The sequence below is a fragment of the Oryzias melastigma genome, linkage group LG11, assembly GCF_002922805.2.
Source record: "Oryzias melastigma strain HK-1 linkage group LG11, ASM292280v2, whole genome shotgun sequence".
NCBI classification, from domain to species: Eukaryota; Metazoa; Chordata; class Actinopteri; order Beloniformes; family Adrianichthyidae; genus Oryzias; species Oryzias melastigma.
The window spans coordinates 4,235,462-4,257,964 of record NC_050522.1 but is presented as its reverse complement, the minus strand read 5'-3'; the positions used below and the strand labels follow the sequence as shown (position 1 = coordinate 4,257,964).

General features: G+C 41.4%; 1 protein-coding gene across 1 annotated transcript in view; it reads left to right on the top strand.

The window, feature by feature from the left end:
* The first annotated feature begins 2,297 nt into the window (after window positions 1-2,297).
* Window positions 2,298-22,503, top strand: part of LOC112161168 (hippocalcin-like protein 1) — a 39,073-nt gene continuing 18,867 nt past the window's right edge. The window contains exon 1 of the mRNA XM_024296205.2: window positions 2,298-2,592. The gene's annotated coding sequence lies outside the window, so the exon portion shown is untranslated. The remainder of the gene's footprint in view (window positions 2,593-22,503) is intronic.

Sequence of the window (22,503 nt, the reverse complement as noted above, 5' to 3'; positions counted from 1 at the left end):
TCGATATATAACAATTTTATCTATTTTTATAACTTTTTACCAACATTATCTTATTTATATTTGTGGTTTTCTAACTACAAGAGCTTCTCCAACGAGTTTTTGAAACCTATCAAATATCTTTTATATCCCTAATTCTACATTGTGCCTAAAGTCATTTCCAGTGACAGAAACGCCTCCACGTTATTTCTTGCCAGCACAGATATTCATGTTTTAAAGAGCACATTTAAAATGTGTACCTTTGAAACGTGACTCTGACGTCCGAACAGTTTGTGGCTCCATGAGTCGGAGGGGATCTGGATGCTGAGGACGGTGTCAGCATTTTAAGGACTGTTAGGTGTAGGGATGTCCCGATCAGGTTTTTTTTGGGCCCGATCCGATTCCGAGTCATTTGATTTTGTGTATCTGCCGATACCGAGTCCCGATCCGATACTTTTATAAAAAAAAATTAAAACATGGATAAACTGAAGAAACAGGTTAGCGTTGTCCCTTATTTATATTTCATTAACCTTCTTTTATCATTAAAAACTTAAATAAAACACTTCTGTGAAGTAGCTTTAATAAACAAGTATAAATACAGCAAATATAAACTAGGAAAAAAAAAATTCTTGTTACATAAGTGATAATTAGTCATGTGAGAAAGTTTAGTGACTTTAGCTTTAACATCCTGAGAGCTATTGAACATTTTTGACCAAATGTGATTACTGTCCTCGTTTAGAATTCCTAAAATTAAATTATAAGACTTTGTTTTAGCATAAATTTTTTTGAGTGTTCATGAATAGCTGATATCATTATTAGTTTTAATTTATTAGTTTTATTTATTTATTTTTAAGGTTATGTGCTTATTTTTTAAGTTCTTAAGACGTCACATTTTAGGTTTTATTACCACAGTAGTTAATTTTCTTAACTGTTATTTCTCTGTCAGATAAATAAAAGAGGCATATCAAAGGACAGCTGGGTTCCTAGGGAGTAAAATCACGGCGCTAGCATGTAGCAGTTAGCAGCTGCTGTGTAGCCATCTGTATGCAGCATGAAGAGCTTCACATTAAAAAGAAACAAAACTCTGTCTTTTTCTGTTGGAATACCTTTAGAGGTTGTTGTTTGAGTTATGAAAAACCAATAGAGACACTTGCTGTCAGTTTAATGCGTTTTTAAAAGACTTATTGGTCCCGGAAGTTAGCTTTTTAGCTAGCTTTGATTACAAGTTAGCCTTCTGCTTGAGCGTCTGCCGTTTTCTGGTGATGACATTTTGTGATCTTTTCATGACATGCAGACTTCTAGTGGAGTATTTATCCGTAATGATAAGATGAAATATAAAGCTCTGATCATAATGGGAATGAATGAAATATCCGATCCTGATCGGACAAAGGAGTCCGATTTTGATCGAGTCCTCAAACACGTGATCGGCCCCGATTTCCGATCACGTGATCGGATCGGGACATCCCTACTGAAAAGCTAATAGCCAGCTAAAATATTTGATAAGCTCCAAAACAGCCTAAAAATTTTTTTTTTTTTAAACCTAGCCAAAACATCTGACATGTAGTTGAAAAAATAACTGAGCTTCAAAATACCCTTAAAAACTGAGAAAAGCCTAAAGTAGTCATAACAGCTAACATTTAGCTGAAATATTAGCTAAACTCCAGAACAGCATATGAACTTCAAAATGCCTAAATTAGCCAAAACAGCTAGCATGTAAATAATAGTCTAAATCCAAAACAACCTAAAAAACGTGTACAAAAAGTTGAAATTAGCCAAAATGACTTGCATGTGGCTAAAATATTAGCTAAATTACAAACCAGGCTCAAAAACGTCAAAAAAGCCCAAATCAGCCAAAATAGTTAAACAGGGCTGAGCTGTCAGCTTCGCCAAATGCAAACAGCACGTAACTATTCACTGTTTCAGCCATGTTGCCATTTTGTCTGACGTCACCCTGAAAAGAGTCTATTTAGAAAACATGTTGGTGGAGAACAAAAGTACGACTAAACTACATGTTTGGTTATAAATAATTAGTCAACTATCACCTTTGCAGTATTTTAAATCGAGCATTGCCAAATAAAGATTCACAATATTTCACTGAATCATATTTTCTTACACCCCTACATTAAACAGATGTGTGCTCTAATGACTCAGCGTTTCAGTTGATACAATAATTAGTCTTCATCGTCCCTGTGAACAGACGGATTATCTGACTGACTGGCTGATGGATTCATGTCCAACTCCTGTGAATCAGATGGAGTAAATCCCGCTCCCCGCGTGCTTGTTTGTAGTGACACTCGGAGCGTGCTGACAGACACAGCAAAGGAGGAGGAGGCGCGCGGCGTCCGTGCCAATGGGCGCGCGCTATCTAATTAAACCCCTACCACGTAATCCCGGCCGCACCATCCCCCCCGTTTAAATCCACTCCACCGGCGCCGCCGCTCCGACTCTCCGCCGCGCTCCGTCCCTGCCTCCGGAGGAGAGCAGCTCCATCCCGCCGCCTGCGCGCCAGCATGCTCTGCGGGCTCCGGCCGCTCTGACTCCGCGCTGAGATCCAGATCCGTCCCGCGGGGTTTGTGACCCGGAGCGAGCCGAGCCGCAGCGCATCCGCTACAACGGGTAAGGAAAACCGGAGCCTCTGCCGTTCAAACGGGACCGGCGACAGGACAGGACAGGACGCCTTTGTCCGCGCGCCGACGAAATAACCGCAGTTTCTGTGCAGCTGAACGGTGCGCCGCACCGACAGGAGCAGGCCTGCTGTTTTTATGAATGGTCTGCCCGCGGGACCTCAGCCGGTTTCAGGAAGCATCTCACTTACGCGGTTCCGACGCTTCTTTCTTTGTCGTTTCTTCTTAATTCATCCCTCAGCCTCTCTGGACTTTAAAGTGGATCGTCTCATTGATCGGCTGCATTGTTAGGAAACGGGCTGATCCAGTACGGGACCCTGTGGAGAGCAGACCAGCTCCAGTCCTCATCTCCCTCAGGAGGTCTGCCTCAGCATCTTCACGTCCCGGACCTTCTCACTCTGGACTCTGTCACAAACAGCAGAAATCCGCCAGGTCACTACCAGTTTGCTGTTTGATAGGGGGATGATGAGGAGGATGAAGATGTGGTCCTAATAGTTGTCTGGTCACAGGGTCCGTGTTCTGCGCAGGTCAAGCTTGTGTGTTTGCGTGCACGTGTGTTCCAAAGCAGCATTTACCCTGCAAGCACCAGTCTAGTTCTTACATAAGAGGATAAATGTTGGCTTGAGCAGTACTGCTCATGTCACTTGGACTCGTATACATGCACGTGCGTGTACGCAGACACACACTCTTTTTAATGATACGCATTCATGGACGTGAATCCAGCATTTCCTGTTCGGGCTGCATGTAGAAAGTACACAAATATTTATCTTCTTTGACGGGTTTGAACTCTAACTGAATAGGAGAACCGCGTTTACCTGGACGGCTCTTTGGTCCATTCTCTAGAGTGCAGTGTGAAAGTAAATGAGGATGAGGTTTTTATGAGGGTCGGGCTGTGTCTGCTGGGCTGAAAGGTCTCGTTTCCACTGAGCGGTACGGTCCAGTCTGGTATTTTGAGCCTTTCCATTATATAATGGACCCGTTAAACTGGACCGAACCGTACCATTTTGGGGGCTCCGTTGGTTGTAGGTTCACAGAAAAATGAAATGGACCGGTTAGCGCCGAACTACTGTTGAAATCCGTTGGTTAGCGGAAGGTCAGTACGACAAAACAAAGCACAAAGAAAGCGCCTGAATTCCTCCTCGCCGCCCGAAATCTTCACTCAAACATCAAATATTTAGAAAACTCTAAGTATCAAAAGCCAGGCGGGAAAAATATGAGCTGCAGGATGACCTCCATTGTTGTGACCCTCCAGTTTGAGTGAATATAATCACCAGAAATACCTGGACCATTCTAAGCCAGACCATACTGTACCAGACTGCACCGTACTGGACCGCTCCATACTGGACCGCTCCATACTGTACTGTATTGTACTTTACTGCACCACACCGTACCAGACCGCACCGGACCGTATTGTACTACTACTGGACCGCATTGCACTGCACCATACTCCACCATACTGCACCATACCGTACCAAACTGGACCGCCCTGGACCACACCGTACTGTACTGTACCGTACTGTACCGCTCAGTGGAAACGAGGCTTTAGAGTCTTCAGGGTTCTCTCAGTGGAGGCCGTTTGGTTTGTTTCTTGATTGGGCTGAACCAGTCCACTTGAAAACAAGTGCAGTAGAGGAACAGTACAGGGACTGGATCCCTTCACGAGTCTGAAGAACAGAACTGAACCGGTGACCAGATGGAGCTGTGTGTTTTACAGAAAACACCCAGATGGATTTGGAAGGGCAAAGGTCTTTTTAATTGATCATGCTGTTGTGAGGAGTTGAAGGAAGGGATGGCCAGAGGACCCCTAAAGCTTCAGGCTTCAACGCCTGCAGGAGGTTCTCTGACAGCTGGTTCACTCCTAAGAGTGCAGTGTGAAAGCAAACGTCCTTCATCCTCTGAACAGACTAGTGTAGCTGTACATTTCCGTTACAGCATCCTTCCTCCTCTTTTCTTCAGGTACAGGAAGTGCAAAAGGATGTCATCTTCAGAGGATGATGGGAATCCTGTTAGGATCCGGGTTTGTGTTGTCACAGAAAATAGTAACCACGCACCTAAATACAATTTCTAGAGGGTTTGGAATCCAAAGTGTTCTTTATCAAAGACTGCTGTCTAAACATTAGGAGAAAAAGACACAGTTCTGAAGACTTCATTTAGCATAAGATTTAGTGCTTCTATTTTCCTGAGAGGTGAAAAGCTTTACTGCCCTCACAGGCAGTGCTTCAGACAAAGCCTCGGGTTCACCCTCAGGTATTAAGGATCTGGGAGATGATAGATGCCATCATTAAAGTCTGCATGGCTGCAGCGAGGAAAGTGGATTCATTACCGTCTCTTATCGTCCTCATTTCTTCTTCATGCATCTTTCCTGAGCAGAAAGAGAATTTGGTTCTGTGCGCCTTACTTCAGGCTGTCACATTTATCTGACCAGAGCAGCTTTTCACATATAAGTGACCTTGGTTTAATATGACGCTTCCAGGAAACCTTGACAGGACGCCCCTGACCCCCTGTGTGCACAGAATACACAAGAGCCTCAGCACAAAGTCACTTTGAATTATGGTTTGTGTCTGGTCACGGGAACCAAGGCTCCGTATTTTAAAGCGTTTCGTTTCTGGGGCAAGTCAATCTTCTGAGTGGGGGGACTCAAACTCAATCACACAGTGGGCCAAAACCCAAAACACACCTTAGGGCACGGGCCGAACAGGATGAGCATTTATTAAACACTCTAAAACTACATTTTTATAACTTTAAAAACGTAACTTTCTAACATAATTATAAACTAGATATATAGCATTACCTGTGATAATGCTAGTGTGAATGCTGTAAGCTGAATTTGGCTGCTGAAGATGATAGTGATGATAGCTGAAGATGCTGAAACTGATAACTAAAAACCAGTGGCGGGCCGTGCATTTCACACCTAGGCCTTCAGTAGTGCTCCATCTGAATCAATCCAACCCTCAATAACTATTTTATGGCAATAAAACTTCTACTGCAGGTACAGCTGCCACACACACACCAAAAGCATAAAAAATAACCTGATAAAATTTCAATATTATGTAGGGAGATAGCAAAATTTTACTCACCAAAAATCCAGATTATTTAAACACAAAATCCATCCTTTCTATCCTCAAGAAGATTTCAATCACTCTGTCGTGCAGAATCCGTGCGTTTTGCAGATGGAAAGTGTTCCGTGGCTGTGATAAGCTGGAAAAGGCTGCATGCGGGAAATGTTCTGGTATTCCTGAAGCCTCTTGTGGTCCAGGAGGGAGACAAACATCAGTTTTTGTGATCTTGAAATCTGGTCTGTGTCTGGAAAATAATATTGTCGGTAGTGCGCGCGAGGATTTTGCGCTGCACGCGCCCGTGGTGCGTTCAGGGGCCTCGTAGATTTCCTCGTATCAGCTTCACTCCCGCTCAACGGAGTCACGGAACTCCTTTACCCGTGCCAGACAAAACTGTGCCACAACTTTACCCAGACATTCATTTTCCACCAAAAATCAGACGATGAGACGCTTTCCACTGGTAACATCTTCAAACCTGACACGCCGCTCCTCGGCACCTGTGTCCGTCACATAACGCAGAACCAGAGCGAGCTGCGAGCTGTCCAATCAAAGCTCGTGAAAATGATGACGTTTCCGTACGCCTGCTAGCTGGCCTTGGTCTCGCCTACTCCAAATCTGATTGGTTGAAGCAACAGTTTGGTCGACAATTATTTTATGCTACAGGGCCCGCAGAACTGATTGTGAAGGCCTCCGGGCAGATTTCTTTGACCCTAGCAACAAATGGTGCTGCAATGTGATTGGTTAATGCTTAAATAGGAAAATACACGTCTGGAAGCAGCGCAGCCAGGGAGACAGCAATGAAAGGACGAAGACAGAGCATTTGGAATTATAGAATACGTATTCACGGAAATAATTAATAATTAATATCAGTCTGTGATTCAGATATTTTTAGGCCAGCAGAGAAGGCCTTGCAGGCCCTGACGGCCCGCCACTGCTAAAAACGCAGAAGCTGATAACTGAAAAGGCTGAAGCTTATAGCTAGCTAAAATATTAGCAAGATGCCAAATTAACCAAAAAAACAACTAGCATGTACTTGAAAAATACCCAAACTTAAAAAAGCCTAAAAAACTGAAAAAAGCAGAAATTAGCCAAAGCAGCTAGCATGTAGCTGGAATATAAGCTAAACTCCAAAATCTTAGTAGATCCCAAAATAGTCCAAAAAACAAGCAAAACGGCAATTTTTAAAACTTTAAAACTGTAACTTTTTAACATAATCATGAATCATAAAAAGGCAGAAATATTATTCCAGAATAAATCAACTTAAACTTTAAATAACTTTCAATATTTTACTCTCCATAAAAATATATTTTGTCAGAATTCTACAAGTTAGAAATGAGCACAAGATAACATCGGGTCATTAATAACAATTAAATAAAATGATCTGGAGGGCCGGATCCGGCCCCCGGGCCTTGACTTTGACACATGTGCTGTAAACTTTCTGCTCACCCTTCCCAGTGGAAAAATAACATTCTTTCACAAAGAAAAACATATTTTTTTTATCAAAAAAAGCAAAGAAACTCACTTTAATGTTAAAGTGTTTCTGCGGTCTGGTCATTTGCCACAGTAATGGAGGGAAGCTGAAACACTAAGTGGTCAGTTTCCTGTTTCATACAGATAAAAGTCATGATGATGTTTGTTATTAGAGCCTCTTTTTCATTTATGTCACTGTTGTTAAAGTTGCTTAAACAATGACGGCTCATAGGCCATCGGCTTTCTGTGCTCCACCATCACCCAACAAACAAACTTGGGGATTCTTTAACTGACCTGGAATAAGGAACTGCACCAAAATGCCATGATTTTAAGTCACTCAAATCAATCAAATATACGTTATTGTCCTGAAGGAAATTTGTCTTGGATTCACAGTACCAGTGGCTGCATGGCTACATTCGCGCACACACAACTCTACACAAGTTCCAGCATAACAGCAAGAAACATACACTTAAGAACATACTGTAAGACATGAAGGAAAAAACCAGCAAAAAAAACATATATGATATTGAAAGTGCTGTGGCAGAGTTAGCACCTCTTTAAAGAAGTTTTTTGCACAGTGACTCGATGTCAAAAACAGTTAAAGAAATTTAAAACCCCCATAAAATATCAAGTCAATTACCTGTAATCCATAAAAGTCACAAGTGGAAACACAATGTACAGAACAAATATATCTAAACTCCAATCAAGTTTAGATCTATTTTCAAGTCGTTTCCATTACTGATGTATTATTATCATCAAGTTTAAGCCAAAATCCAAAACCTGTCGTTTTCTAGGACTTGGTTTCTATAGGTTTTTAATCTCTTTGAGATATTGGCGTGGAGTAAGCCATCATCATGATCATTTCCCATCATCCATTTGTATACACTCTTGCTAGCTTACAGCCCCTCACAACTAGGGCTGTTTTAATAAAGTCATTTAATGGATTTGAATCTATTTAAGCTTACTAGATCAATAATTGATTCATAAAAAACATAAATCGATTTAGCTCATAAAGCTAAATTCCGCTAGCTTGATGCTAATGTTTAATGGAATTTCCCATAGGACGGCTAATGCTAACGCTCAGTCAACCTTAACATATATTCTGACTAAATGAACATCTTTATAAACTCACACACATGAATTTTCCAAACTCTCAAGGAAATATTTTTAAAGTAACTATTTGTGGTCAAAAACATCGTCATTATTTCTTCTTCCTCTAGAATAAGGTGTACTTCGCTAGCACAATCGCCACCTAGTGTCCAAACTGAAACGTCCTCCAGGAGAAGCAGAACAATGTTTCCAATGTTAATGATCTGAACATTTTAGTTAGAACTTCTCCTTTAGAGAATCCATGTAACACTGGATGATATGAACAATCTCATTATTTCACTGATACATTTACAGTATGTGATCTGGATCAGATTAATATAAATATATTCAAATTATATAGTAGATTATTATGTGTTTCTAAACAAATGTGTATAAATGTGGAAACTCAAAATTGAACTGAATTGAAGAATCAAAAGAATTGAAAAAATCAGAATTGAATTGATTCAGGTTCTGGTGAACCGAATGGAATTGTTTTTGGAAATTATAACCGATACCCAGCCCTACTAGTGGAGCAGCTAACTCAAAAAATCTTTCATTTTATGATACAAGCATGAAATTTGGCTGAAGTACTTATAAGACACCAAATTTTAAGAAAAAAGTGCTAGCCACTTTAAATTCCAAAATGGCGGCCATTTTCCAAGATGGCCACTAAAGGTTGTTGGTGTAATGAGTTACATTGAAAAAATATGAGTACTTTATCAGGTAACTTGACTGCCAGAGGCTTTGTGTTGCGCAAGCCATTATAGGGCATTTTTTAGGCAGAAAGAGCTAACTATTTTTATGATATTCTGCCAACTTTACTGCAATGGTGGCCATCTTGAAAAAAATGGCGACCATATTGGATTTTTGTGTGGCTAGCACTTTTTTCCTGTAACTAGACCCAGAGACTATAACTGTACCAAATGTAATGCTTTTATCATCAACTGAACGATTCTGGCTAAAAATGACACTAAGCTGCTCCACTTTACTCACAACCTCAGGGATAGCAATTTTAGAGCTATCCAGCCGTACGGTTTTAATCCTGAGTCCAGCTCAGACGAGGAAAACAAAGACGTTTGTGGATCTATTTGTCCAACAGTGGATGAATCAGATTGGAGCGGAGCAGGAAGACTTTGACCTGCTGATTGTAGTTTGTACTTAACTATGATCTGTTCTGATTCACAACAATTGAAATAAAAACTACTCAGAAATGCAATTGTTAATCTTAATTTTCTTTATGTATGTCCTCCATCATGAGATAATACTAGAATAACAAGTTTGAAAACACTGTTTTCATAAGGCAGATGTTATCAACAGATTAGTTTTAGTGTCAGATCTAAAGCCTCGTTTCCACTCAGTGGTCTGGTCTGGTAAGGAGTGGTACGGCCCAGTTCATTCTGGTGTGCGTTTGCTCTTTGTTTTCACGGCACACGTGTGATGTAGACCTCTAGCATGCTATTGTAGTGCGACGACTAGAAAACCAACAACAATGGAGGTCATCCAGCAGCTCGTCCTTTTCTTGCTTTACTTTCAGTACATGGTGTAGAACAGGGATTCAATGCTGTTTGAGAGAAGATTCCAGGAGGCTAGGAAGAATAAGAGGAAAACGGAATCGCTAGCTTAGCGCTATATTGGTGACAGTGACTCCGCCCCTACCATCCTGTCTTATTTTTTCATGGACCTACAACAGATGGGGCCCACAAGAAGTACGAGTCGGAACTGTTTAATGGGTCCATTTAACAATGGAAACGCTCAAAATACTGGATCGAACCATACCGGACAATGACAACAAGGCTCGTGTGTCAGATCACAACACGAGAGATTGAAATGATTCTTTTTAACACAGTAAACCCCATAGAGTCTGACTTTCAGAACCGTCCTGTGATTTCAGGTTCAGCTGCTGTCCCGTAAGGTTTCAGTGACGGGATGAAGCTCCTGAAGCTCCTGTTGCTCTGAGGTCCAGCTGCTAGTTCCATCCTCCAGTCGATAGATGGATCTCACCAGAGGGAACGGTAGCATCCTGAGAGGGAAACAGTCCCCGCAGGTCCTGTGGTTGGACCGTAGAGCAGTTCAGCTTCCTCACTTTTGTGGAGCTTCATATTTAGCTCTTTCAGAGATTGGCTCACAGAGTAAAGCACAAAAACACTCTGGCTTACACAGCCTGGAAACCATCCCAGACACCTCCTGTTGGTGGGATTTCACCCCAGTTCTCAAGTTTAAAAACTTCTGTTGTCTCCACTGCTGCAGCTTCTCTGACAAGATCTGACCATAACAGACTTCTGCACGAGTCACATTTGAACTCATCAGTGTTTAATACTCAACCAGAGCTTCACAAAGTCCTCCGATTGTGCAAACACTGTCGTTTATGATGAACGATGAGGGAATCCTCTACTATAGAGATGTTTTCATACTGGTTAAGCCCCCGTCTGCTCTCATGTGAAGGTTGTGGAACCAGGCTTCAGGATCTGACTCCAGGTCTGCTTCCCATGCGGCCCGCCAGCCCTTGAAGCCCCCTGATCCTGTGGGAGGGGCTTCTCCCGTCCCGCCAAACCATGAGCTCGATGACAGCTGAGATAAGGCAGCTGCCCAGCTAGAGGACAGCGGTCCAGACGCTTCTGTGACAAGACCGAGTCTGACCAGCTCCCACTGAGTCCCAGTGAGTCCCCACCATCCAGCTGCTGGTCCTCTCACTCCTCGTCTCCACGAAAAGCCTGAAAAAGTTCTTGATTTTATCTCATCTGAGGACAAACCTTAATCTGGACAAAAGAAGCCAGATGAAGGAAATCCTTTATAAAAGCATAAAAATGCTACAGACACTTCTAAAGTTACAGATTGACTGGACCAATACCAACTTGAGCTTTTGATGGCGTTCTTGAATGTCTTTAATAAAAGTATAGATTCAGAGCTTAAAGGGAGATTTCACTGATCAAACAAATCGAGGAACCAGAGTAGAAACCTGAGATCAAAACTTTATTTTTTTTCTAGAGTTCATTTGTTCTGTGAAATGTATCCCTCACATTTGACTCCTCCCCTGGGAGAACGGTGAGCTACACCTCCCCCCTCTTCAATCATTATTGCTGAGTGTTAAGGAGGGAGAGATTGGTTTCTTTTTGCTGAGTCTGGTGTGATACAATCTTGGATTTGAACTCTGAGGTGGGGTCAGACACTCCACCACTGAGCCGTTTTTGCAGTGATCTTAATATTACGTGTCCCTACAACCCCAGAACTCCAGTGTTTATGTTCTTATGTAACGTTTTATTATTAACTTGATCCCAGCCACCAAGGCTAAGTGGGAGCCATTGGCTTTAGAAGTGGTCAGAAAATGTGGCCCGATTGGGTTTGTCCACAGTTTCTGTGGTGGCCCCACCTGTGTTTGCCCACATTGGCTTGAGTGGACACTCAGTGGGTAGGCTCACTACACTAGCCAGCCTTCCAGTGGACGTGTAGCATGCTAGCAAGCTCTGCTGTAGCGAGCTCTGGTGTATCAAGCTCCACTGTATTGAGCTAAGCTCCAAAACAACCTAAAGAAAAATCTCAGTAAATGCAGTATCGGTAAATCTTAGTGCCGGTTAATGCCAAAATATTCCAAAACAGCTAGCAGAATGCCAATTTTTTCAACTTTAAAACTGTAACTTTTTAATGTAATTATGAATAATAAAAAGACAGGAATATTATTCCAGAATAAATCAACTTAAACCTTAAATAACTTTCAAAATTTTACCCTTCATAAACATATATTTTGTCAAAATTATACAAGTTAGAAATGAGAGCAAGAGAAAAGTGAAAATATAATTTCATTCACCTCAGTCATTGCACGACGACGGATACAATTACTTTGGAAGAGGCCCTCCCCACCATCCCCAATGTCTCGGCTCTATGACACCATGTCCTTTTTAAAACTTGAAAAGCAAAATTCTCATTGAAAGGGTAGAAAGAACAGTTTTATAAGCAATGGAACCCCTTGCTTAATTATTTTACAACGCTGTCAGCAGAGACTTAAACTGTCTCATTGAGGAGGAGAAGAAATGTTATCAGCACATATTCTATTACTATTATTTTTTTATTTTTGTTTTTATTGTTACTATGATTCTACTATGATTATTTTATTTTATTGTACTTTATAATTATCTATTATCATTTTTGAAAAACTCATATGTCTATTCTTGAAACGTGACTACTGTCTCTGTTACCTAAAAATGACCTTAGCTAGGGGCGGTTTAGAAGGAGGTAAACATGTCAATGTTGTCAAGTTGTATTAAAAAAAATTAGGTTAACAATAAATAAATAAATAAATAAGTGCAAGATAACATCAGGCCATTAATAACAATAAAATAAAATGATCTGGAGGGCCGGATTCGGCCCCCGGGCCTTGACTTTGACACATGCTCTTCAGCATCGCCGTAGTGCTGCTGTGGAACACAAGTTCTGTTTTGCACATATTGCAGTGGACACTTTTTTCTTTTACTTTTCTAAAATTGTCTTTTACTTTTTCTGTTTCCCTCACTTTCCATCTTCGTTGCCTGTTCCTAGAACTCCCATTGACATCGCTACTGAACTGGATTAGCATCACTGCGCATGTGTGTCAAGACAGTGGCAGACACGGCGTGCACCGTAGCTTTGAGATAACATTTTTAAAAATAAATAAACGACCAATCGACTATTAAATAAGTTGTTAACCATGTTAATCATCAACTAATCGTGACAGCCCTAAAGCTCACGGCAGCTCATGTCTCCAGCAGATAAAATCATCATTTCTGTTCTGAGATCAAATTGAAAAGTTTAACTCAAAGCAGCTTTTATAAGTCAAGCGCTGAACAATCACTTTTCTGTTTTTCTTATTTTGGGGCTTCAGGAAGAAAATCCTCTTCATCTTCCATCTAACTCTAAAAACTAGAGATGTTAAAGTTATTAGAAAAGTATTGAAAAATAGATCGGATAGTGGGAGTAACAGCTGAATCGGTTAGGGATGTAAGAAATATCGAAAATTGATTGAGCAGTATTGTTTGAAACCTTTGGAATTAAGCTAATATTTCAGCTACACACTAGCTGTTTTGGCCAATCAAGGCTTTTTAAAAAAAAAATTCAGGCTGTTTTGGAGTTAGGTTAATATTTACACCTAGCTATTTTAGCTAATTTGGCATTTAGCTAATATTTTAGCAGGCTATCAGCTTCAGCGTTTTCAGCTATTAACTTTAGTGATTTCAGCTGCCAGCACTAGTACTTCAGCACCAAATTCAGCTTACAGCATTCACACTAGCATTATCACATAAATATGTTAAAAAGTTACGGTTTTAAAGTTTTAAATGTAGTTTTAGGTTGCTCAATAAATGTTCATCCTGTTCCTGCGACCTAAGGTGTGTTTTGGATTTTGGCCCCTGTGCGATTGAGTTTGACACTCCTGCTCTAAAGTCTCCATTTGTCTGTAGAACCACCACAGCAAGTCCTCAGGAAGCACTGAAGGCAGAGCGTGTGCTCGTCCACATGTGAAGGAAGTGAAAAGAAATCTATTTTTGCCCCAAAACAACGAGAAGCAAAAGGAGCAGAAATGAGAAAAAAGAAAAAGAAAAAATGGTTTTGAGCAGATATTGGAGGAAGTAACAATAATCTTGCTGGTTCACCTCCTGTTCTGTCCTTCTCCTCCGGCTATTAGGAGGCAAAAGCAGCCAATTACTCCCAGGGCCAGCCATGCAGCTTTGTTAATGGTGGTGGTGTGCTGTTCATGTGTGTGTCCGCTATCATAAAAAGGCCAACACTTCTCCACTGATAAGAGTCTGAAGCACACACTCACTCCCAGCATTCCCTCTGCTGAGATCCTATCACCTCCTCTTCCACTGGTCTCCCACCTGATCATCTCCTCTTTCCCTCCACCAAATACATTCCATCCTCATTTTCGCCGTTTCAAAGAGCTTCTTGGGAAATAAATAGCATCCTAATTAGTCCCTCTACTCTCAGCAGCCGCACATTAATCTCAAAAATAAAATTGTTTTTTGTCCCTTGACTCTTGGCTCCTCCAGGGGGGGTTTGATGCTTCCCTCACACCTGAGCAGAGGCCGAGGAATTTTATGGAAGACTAACCACCAGATGCTCCTCCACCTCTGCACGCTCTGCCCGAGTGTTTTTATTCATGCAGGGACAAAACAGAATGTTCTGGGGGGAATTTAACAGTGACAGCATCAGTTAGGCTCACCCCCCCCCCGCATGCCTCAGCTTCTCACTGGGCTCTCAGGGCAATAACGGAGAGCCAATCAGAAATAGCAAAATCGATGCGGCGCCGGCTGTCTCGGATGCATTTACAAGCAGCCGTAATGACTGCAGACTGGTTTCTCCGGATGCTGCTGCAGTCACATAGCAACCTCTTTTCTTGCAGCGTTCTGAGCATCTTTTTTACTGCGGTGCTGCTTCAATTACTGCGCGTGCAGCTTCTCAGGTCACAGCGTGACACCGTTTAATATGAAGTGCAGCAGCGCTTGAGCTCCTGGCTCTTGTTGGGGTGGAAGGCTTCTCTCTGTACCTGGTTTGGAGCCCTGAACTCCACACGAGCTGATGTGGATGATGACACCTTCTCTAAAATGACAGAGGGCCTTTCTGGAGGTGATCACATTGATGGATGGAAATGAGCTGCGGCTGTCGTTGACGTTGTTCCTCTTCTGCTTAAAACACTTGTGTCAAAGTCACACATAGCCAAATTTAAAAAAATGAATTTCTATTCTTCATAGAAAAAAATTACCTGTGATAATTAGCCAAAACAGCGGAAATGTAGCTGAATTATTAGCCAAACTCCAAAATAGCCTAAAAGATTTAGAAAAAAGCCAAAATTAGCCAAAACAGGTAGCATGCAGCTGAAATATTAGCTAAATACCAAATTAGCCTAAAAAAACTGGTGAAATGGGTAAATTAGCCAAAACAGCTAGCATGTGGCTAGAATATTAGCTCAACTCCAAAATAGCCTAGAAATCCGTAGTAACTGCTAAAACAGTCAAAAAATCTAGCATAAAAAGAGCTGAACATTTTAAGAGCTGAAAGAGTTGAAGAGCTATAGACGTCCAAAAAAAATGTACAGGAGAAAAATAATAATGAAGAAATAAAGAAAAAGTGAATCACTATTAAACCAATAAATATTCTCTCCTCTGGTGGGATAAAAAGTCACGTTCTATGTGGTTCTCGATCGGCATCGGTCAAATGTGGAGGCGGGCCTCATCCGGCCCGGGGGCCGTAGTTTGGGGAGCCCTGATTTTGCTCTAAGCTAACAAAGAGTCTGTTTTGAAGAGTGGTACCAGAACTTCTGTCTTTACAGATAAAGAGGCGATCACAACGGTCTGCTTCACTGAATCATAAGTGATGCTGGTGTTCATGAGAATTAAAACAAACTTAAATTTAGCCTCAGACGATGTGAGGACATCTTTGTTCTCACAAGTCCTTTTACATCAGACGGTTTTGTGGGTTTTTGAACTCAGATTTCTCCTCTTGTCATTAATGTGCTAAATTAAGCAGATTTTCCTGACACCTTCACAGGATCTCTGCATGAAGGTGTCAGGAAAGTGACACTCTTCACAGATGCTGAGTGGAAATGAGGAATAAGCTGCAGCAGTGAGGGACTTCACTGAGTTCTCTCAGCGTGCCATCCCCCCCCCAGCCCTGAGCGATCGCTGCACTAGAGCACTGCTCGAATCACAGCACTGCATTGTGGGACGTCTGTGGCATGCAGCTCGCAGGGCTCTACTAATGCAACGTGAGAGCATGTGAAGGGTACGGTCTCGCTGAGCCAGCGCACTGCGGGGGGTTCAGACGTGAAGGCAGTCGGAGGTTTTCCCACCTGACGGGTGTCCTCTCCATCCACCTCACTGCATATCATGCTCTGCCTGACTCCTGGGTCTGAGCCAGAAGGGGGGGGGGCAGATTGAGTCAAATCTGTGACTCAAGCTGGTTGCATGAAATAAGCAATGCTGATTGAGGGTTAGATTAAGTCTGCTAGAACACGAAGAGGAGGCGAAATCCTCTTTATGTAAGAATCCAGAGCGATGTCCTCTGCCTTACATTAAAGGGATGACTTTTTGGCAGCAGCTTGCAGGCCCTCGCTGTCTTCTGTGCAGTGCGGCGCTCCTGCGACGGGGTTACACATCAAAGCCCAAATCAACGTAATCGGCGTGTGTGACACACCAAAGGGATTTGTGGATGTGCTCGGAACAGCTTAGCATTCTGTTACGATAACGGGATTTCAGCGAAAGACATGCTCGGCACAGAGAACGCCGTTAGATGAAAGGTCTCTGCAAATGACGGGGAGAGCCAGGACGAGACACGATGGATGTCAGCCAAGGAGTGACATGGAGCTGGGGGGGTCGGATTGACAGCTGGTAGCATTTTTTTGTTTTTTTCTGCGTGATGGGTAAATGTCAAAGTGGATGCAGGATGTCTGCAGGAGTAAGAGAGGAGGAAGGCTGACTCTGAGGACGGGTTGAGACCTCGTCGTCAGTGTTTGTGCCAGCGAGCAGCTGGAAAAAGAGAAGCTGCTGCCTCTCCATCTGCTCCTCACCCTCAGTGGTCTTCTCCTCCACATCGGCTCTGGACGCCCGCCTCCTGCCCGGCTGTCAGGACCACTTCCTGTTGGGAAGCCCTCACCACCCACACCTGGTTCTGATGGCTGTGCGGCAGCGTCTGTCCTTCTTTCTGGAGGAAAATCCTTGACCTGAATACGGCAGCAGTTGCCCCGCGGTTGTGAGAATAATTACCTTCTTGGTTTCTGGAAATGCGGCCTCCTCCTTTCTCTGTGGGGTTCTTGTGTTTCTGCCCACTTCTGCTTGTATTCACCCTCCTGACCTTCTCCTGAGAGGATGCCCCCCTTTTAAGACCCCTGACAGACAGGGCTGCCACAATTTATTTAATTTAATAGCTGATTAGTAGTTACTTTATATTATATGGAGTCAGAGTGTAGTAAAGTTGAAAGATATAATGATATTCTGCTAGCTTTATGGAATATTTTGGCATTTATTAAGGTTTTTAAGGCTATTATTAAGGTTAGCTAATATTTCAGCTACATGCTAGCTATTTTGACTAATTCAGGCTTTTGTGTTTTGTAGGATACTTAGGAATTTAGCTAACATTTAATTTCTATTTTGGCTAATTTATAATTTAATTAATTTTTTCAGTTTTTTTTGGCTATTTTGGAGTTTAGCTAATATTTCAGCGACATGCTAGCTAGCTTTTCTGGCTAATGTAGGCTTTTCTCTTTCAGTTTTTTTATTGCTAATTTGGGATTAATATATAGCTGGCCATCAGTTTTAACATTTTCAGCTATTAGCAATCTTATAGGATAAGCATCTAATAAGCATTACACGCTTCTGCCTAATGTCTTTTATTGGTTGTTTGTGCATTTTGTACATTTTTTGAAAATCATGTAAATGGCAAACTAAACCAACAAACCTACCTACCTAACGAACGAACGAACAAACGAACAAACTATTAGCTTCAGCCTTTTCAGCCATCAGCTTCAGTGTTTTTAGCTATTAATTTCAGCATCTTCAACTTCCAGCATTCAGCTTACAGCATTCACACTAGCATTATCACAGGAAATGCTATATATCTAGTTTATAGTTAATTTAAAGCTAATGACGGTAAAGATTTGTGCTTTACATCCAGTTTACACATGACCCGATTAGTCGACTAATAATCAGTGATTTGTCGACCATCAAAATAATGGTTTTTGGCAGCACTACTGACAAATAAAAGTGCTGTGCAATTCCCATTAGTTTTTTTATTTCTGGGGTGTTTGTCACCAAACTCAAATCTAAGCAGCATCAGCTCCTTCAGATGCTTTAGGGCTGAGCGTGTTTGTGTGCGGGGGGCTGCTGTTGGCAGGAGCAGGACAGAAAGATCTAGAGCAGTGATGCCATGGGAGCTCATGCAGCAGAGAGACCGACCCCAGGCTTTTAGTGAAGATCAAGGGCTGTTAGGAGAGCGACAAAGTGACTTTGGAAGGCCTTCTGCGGGACGGAAGAAGGCGGGAGGAAAAGGAAAGGGTTAAGGGGAGAAACGGGAAGACGGGCGTTGTGTGTCAGCGGATCGATTGCTGCTAAAGATAGGAGCTGTATCAGGAATCTCCTTCACCTCAGCTGCAGGAATAGCAGCGGCGGGGTCACCGCTGGGAGGGATCTGTGGACCTTTTCACGCAGCATTAATGGTGCTGCCGTTCCCCTTTGGTCCAGAAACTGAAGCCAACTGCTGATAGGACGTGCTTTGTTGGTCATGTGACAAATTAAGCATCTGCTGACCTTTAACCTCATGCGTGGCAGAGCTCAACGCCTGTCCCACTTTCAGGAGGAAGATTTGAAGAGGCGTGAGAGCTTTGGTGAACATCTCCAGGGGTCCCCAAACTACGGCCTGGAGGTCGGATGAGGCCCGCCTCCACATTTGGCCCGCCCCTCCACACACTATCAGAAACGCTGATCGAGAACCACATAGAACGAGACTTTTTATTCCACTCTTCTACGGTCTGAACTATGACAGAGAGGAGAGAATATTTATTGGTTTAATAGTGATTCACTTTTTCTTTATTTCTTTATTATTATTTTTCTTCTATACGTTTTTTTGGACTTCTATAGCTCTTCAGCTCATTCAGCTGTTAAAATATTCAACTCTTTTTATGCTAGCTTTTTCCACTGTTTTGCTAGTTACTATGGATTTCTATGATATTTTGGAGTTTAGCTAATTTTTTTACCACAGACTATTTTGGCTAATTTAGGATTTTTCTTTTTTCACTTATTTAGACTAATTTAGCATTTAGGTTATATTTCAGCTACATGCTAGCTGTTTTGGATGATTTAGAATTGTTTTGAGTTTTTTAGGCTAATCTGGCATTTCGCTAATATTTTAGCTAACTATCAGCTTCAGTGTTTTTAGTTATCAATTTTATTATCTCTAACTATTAGCACCAGCAGCCACATTTAGCTTACAGCATTCAGACTAGCATTACCGCAGGTAATGCTATATATCTAGTATTTAAAATGTTTTAGTATTATCCTTTTCTATGACGATTGCAGAAATGTATTCTTTAAAATTTGGCTATGTGTGGCTCTCTGGAAAACTGTAAATGTTCATATTTAGGCTGTGATTGCTGCCTTTTTCCTGTTAGCCTACAAACTGTCCCCCGCCCCCCATCACAGTCATGTGGCCCTTACAAGGAAATGTTTGGGGACCTCTCACTTAAATCATTTTCAATTAAATTGTTGGATTCCAATTCCCACTTAATACTTATTGCATAAGTATTAGGAATTGCACATGATCACAATCTCTGAGAGTTAAGATTTTGAACTGGCATCTGTTTTTCTAATGTTACTATTAAGAGTGATCTTACAGACTTAACCTGCAGATGGTTTCTGTCTTCACAGGAAGGAAGCCAAGTTCATCAATTCATGCTGCCAATTTCCTAAATTAGCATCAATTAATTTTTTCTATTCTTCATACTAATTTTGCTTGGTTATGAGTCAATGTTGTAGGAAAAACAGATTAAACTAATTATAAACTGACTTTAGGATCCTCACTGGGCTGCACTGTGGTGTAGAGGTTAGCACTCCCACCTCACAGCGAGAAGACCGGGTTCAAATCTGCACGTGTGTGTTTTCTCCACTCTCCCCCCACACCCCAAAAACATGCTTCATAGTTTAACGTCTTGTTCACACTGAACACAGAAGCTTCCATTTGGCCCTCTTGTTAACCTGTGGTGTGGTTCACACCAGGCGTAGAGCGCCGCGGTCCTCCGCGGAAGACTCGCGCCATGCAGCAGATCATTTACATGTCTGGTCTATTTTGTGCACGAGCTACGAGTGATCCGCGTCAACTATGGCAGGAAGTTACATCAAGGTACCTGAGAGAATTTTCAAAATATAACCAATTTTTCACAATAAAACACAGCGATTGACAAATGCGATCATGTTTTTGTATCTAAACAGACGGTAGAGGTGAAAATAAACATACAATCACAACACACACACTTCTCTCTGTTAGTCTCAACAACAGATACATTAAAGAACTGTAGGCCTAATAACGACTTAATTCTTTTTAGCAGAAAAATGTGGTAATATTTTTATGTTATAAGTACCTGGAGCGTCGCCGGTGACGCTTAAACCAAAAATCTTTAACATACTGTAACTTTTCAACTGTTAACACGGGCAACGTTCTCCTTCAGAATCTACTGGAATTATGTTGATCGTGTTGACGGTTAACGCAAAGAACGTAAATATTGGAGGTCCAATGTTAAAGGGTTAACCAGTAAATCTATTTGTTCTTGAGTAGGAATTTGTGTGTGTCTCTATATGTGAGGGTTTGTGGCCTTCCAACAGACGGGTGACCTGAACATGTTAATCCTGCCTTTACCTTTAGTACCTGGGTTGGCTCTGGTTGAAGAGAATCAATGGGTTCTGGAGATAAATGGATGAATGGTGGTTGGATTTCTCCTGAAGCAGAAATGGGATTCATGGACATAAATGAACCATCAATCCACATAAAAACAGTTGTCAAAGTGTGTTACGTCCTAAACTTTTACAGTTTGCATAATAGTTGTATGGCTAAACCAGGAATGGGCAAATGACGGGCCGTGGACCAAATGCGGCGTGTTAAACCATTTAATTTGGCTCGCCAAACTGGAATGAATTATATTGATAATCCATATCAATGTTTTTCCCTGTAATTCTGGTGTATACCCTTAGATCAGGGGTGTCAAACTCAATCACACGGGGCCAAAACACATCTTAGGTCACGGAACGAACAGGATAAACATTTATTGAACACTCTAAAGCTACATTTTTAAACTTTAAAAGTGTAACTTTTAACATACTGATGAACTAGATATATAGCATTACCTGTGATAATGCTAGTGTGAATGATGTAAGCTGAATTTGGCCGCTCACGATGCTGAAATTGATAGCTAGAAACGCTGAAGCTGATAGGCAGCTAAAATATGAGCTAAATGGCAAATTACCCTAAAAAACTAAACTTGGGTTAGCCAAAACAGCTAGCATGTAGCTGAAATATTAGTTAAATACCAAAACAGCCAAACAAAAAAACTCTTAAATAGCCAAAATAGTCCAAAAAGCTATCAGAATGCCAATTTTTAAAACTGTACATTTTTAACCTAACTAAGAATAATGAAAAGGCAGGAATCAGGAATATTATTCCAGAATAAATAAACTTTCAATATTTTACCCTCCATAAAAAATATATGTTGTCAAAATTCTAGAAATTCTAGAAATAAACCCAAGATAACATCGGGCCATTAATAACTGATCTAGAGGATCGGATAGAATTACCCGGAGGGCCGTTATCCGGCCCCCGGGCCTTGCCCTTGACTCCTTAGATGCTGCACCACAAATATACTGACTTGTGTTAAGGTGCAGAAAGTTATTCTGCATTCATGTTGTGTTAGAAGTCAGACATTCATTTTTCCGATCATTCCCACACAACAAACGCAGCCTTTTTCTAAGTGTGTATTTTTCACTGAAAGACATCAACCTACCGGTGCAATTGATGCTATAATAGCAACAAAACCATGGTTTTTAAATAGAAAAGCATTTTGTGTTGTTTCTTTCTAATGTGAAGTCTCTTACCAAAACACTTCAAGACCGTCTGTCTAGTTTTAGAACCATTTGTGGCCCACGTTTCAAAAAGTTGGATTAAGTTGAACATTTCAGCCCTACATTAGCAAGATATCACATGCTTATATTTCAGTTTGGACACTAAAGCTGCGTGATGAAAGTCACCATCACCTGTTCTGGATGCAGCCCGCTGTGGCTCCTCCCTGGTTTGGTCCTTCAGTTTAGCATAGAAACAGATGCTGCTAAAACAGCTGTGAGTCATAACAAAATCAGCCTACGACCAAAACAAAGGATCTGGAAGATCTAGCCTTCCAGTTTTTCTTTGTGATTTCAGAAGCTGAACATTTTTGAGGCTTCTTTGTTTTCATTTCCATCATTTGATAAAACCTCCACCTGAACATCCACGACACCATGAAAGGCAAGGCAAGGCAAGTTTATTTGTAGCACATTTCATGTACAGAGACAATTCAAAGTGCTTTACATAAAACATTAAAAGAAACAATCAAAAGAAATAGTAAAAATGTCATTCATCATCATTCAAATCATTAAAATAAAATTAAAAGAAAGTTAAAAGATTTTAATTTAAAACAAGCATAGATAAACAGTGCGGACGTAAATGTTTGAATACATATTAATCAAATGCAGCTGAGAACAGGTGAGTCTTTAACCTGGATTTAAATACACTGAGTGTTTCAGCTGATCTAA